The 1,834-nt window shown below is 48.7% G+C and overlaps 1 long non-coding RNA gene across 1 annotated transcript in view; it reads right to left on the reverse strand.

The window, feature by feature from the left end:
• The window catches only part of LOC112548984, a 5,572-nt gene that overhangs the window by 2,220 nt on the left and 1,518 nt on the right, over positions 1-1,834 (reverse strand). Inside the window, exon 2 of the long non-coding RNA XR_003092430.1 lies at positions 993-1,180. This is a non-coding gene — a long non-coding RNA (uncharacterized LOC112548984). The remainder of the gene's footprint in view (positions 1-992; positions 1,181-1,834) is intronic.

Raw genomic sequence — 1,834 nt, forward strand, 5'->3', positions numbered from 1 at the left:
CCCAAATAGTTGCCAGCCCCTGGCTTACATCAACGTCCAGCATATACAAAAGACACAGGGAGCACAGACAGAGGGAAAGGCGGAACTGAAACAGATAGACACCTTAAAACTCATATAAACAAAGAGCAGAGGACAAGGAAGCATTCTCTACGCTCCCTTGCAACTCCCTAAAGGAAGGTGAGAAACAGTAGTGCAGGCCTGCTGCAGACTGGGACAGGACATGGGATTTCATGTAACTTTGTGAAATGTCTATCTTTGATTACTGATTATGGTAAATATTTATTTTGCAATTAACTCGTGTTTATGTGCAAGAAGAGACATATTCCGTTTGGGACAGGTGTCTCCTCTCGATTTAGTTTTGTCTCTGTTGTTTTTCTGTGATTTACCTTGTTTTCCAACGACACTTGTGTTCTATCTGGTGGTTAATCAGTTTCTAGCTACATTCCAAACTTTGTAGAAATGGATAACCTCTCGTCCCTGAGGAAGGTCATTCATTCCAATTGGAACTTTCTGATACCAATAATGAGCAGGATTAACAGGATTTTCCTGGCAATCACTGCTGGGGACTCTCTTGATCTCTACAACTAAAAGAATGCTTTCAAGATGCTGGACTAAGGGAATAACACAGCCAGTGAAACAGCTAACAGCGCGTGCTTCAACAGTGAGAAATCATTGACACCAACTGCTGCTGTGCCCAGTTTACATGGAGAGACTGGCTGGGTAGCTAACAAGTGCAGAAACTTGCACAGATCCAAGTGCTCAGCACCTGGTCCAGGCACGGGGAGGGAGAATACAAAATCTGTGGGGTCTGGGCCCACAGTATCCTGCAAGCCAATGTGCAGGTCATTGTTTCTGGAAGGTGCTACAGGAAGTTAGAGGCAAGAGCTGCTGTCACTGGAGGTGTTACTGCTGGAGCAGGGCACGTGGACGATGTGCATCCAGGCAGAAGTTGAGTGTCCAGTGAGCGTGTCAAAGCAGAAACACGTACTCACCTGTCGCCCATGGCGCCTCAGCTGTTTGCAATGGAGCGCTGCAGGCCCCGCACACCCGTCTGAGTGCCTGGAGCGACCCTTGCAGAAATGACAGCTCCTGGGAGCCCTTTGGCCCCAAGCCCCAATTCTTTCTGGCTGCGGCTCCTCGCTGACACGCTGGCTCCAAGGACGGGGGCACGAGGAGTGGCCTGCAAGAAAGGGCAGACCCGCGTTAGACACTTTCACGCAAGTGAAAACGCATGCACCGTTTACCGCACCACAGCGGATAAGATGACCCTCATGGACCCGGCGCAGCACATTTCCATTAAGAGCTCTCACATCACAACACAAAAAGGCTGGTTTTCCACACAGAAACCACCACATGCCCTCAAGACAGGTTTCCAAATCCCCACCATTTTCCTCACACAACATAACCACGTTTCAGTACACTTTACTCAACCACCACACAATTTGCCATCGGCCCCACAACACACCAGTCACACAAAAATTCCCAAGTGACCCTAAAATATCCACCCTGTTTTCTTTATACAAAATCACCATATTTCCATACACATTTTCACAAACAGTTCTCAAATCAAGAGTTTTCTACAGTCACAATATTTTTTTTTAAAAGTCCTTTATCACCACACAGAATAATCCGCTTTCAAACAAACAAAGGAACAAACCCCCTAATCCCGCAACCCTAACCCTAATCCACAAACGTTTCCATACAAACGCTCCCAAATCACCACACAAAATGGCGGGTTTCTCACGAGCCCACGCACGTGCCCGCACAGCCCCACGTCCCGCTCGCTGGCTCCGCCCCGCCCCGGTGCAGACGACGCCTCCGACACCTCGGACCG

This window comes from Alligator sinensis, unplaced genomic scaffold (assembly GCF_000455745.1).
Source record: "Alligator sinensis unplaced genomic scaffold, ASM45574v1 scaffold2078_1, whole genome shotgun sequence".
Taxonomy (NCBI): domain Eukaryota; kingdom Metazoa; phylum Chordata; order Crocodylia; family Alligatoridae; genus Alligator; species Alligator sinensis.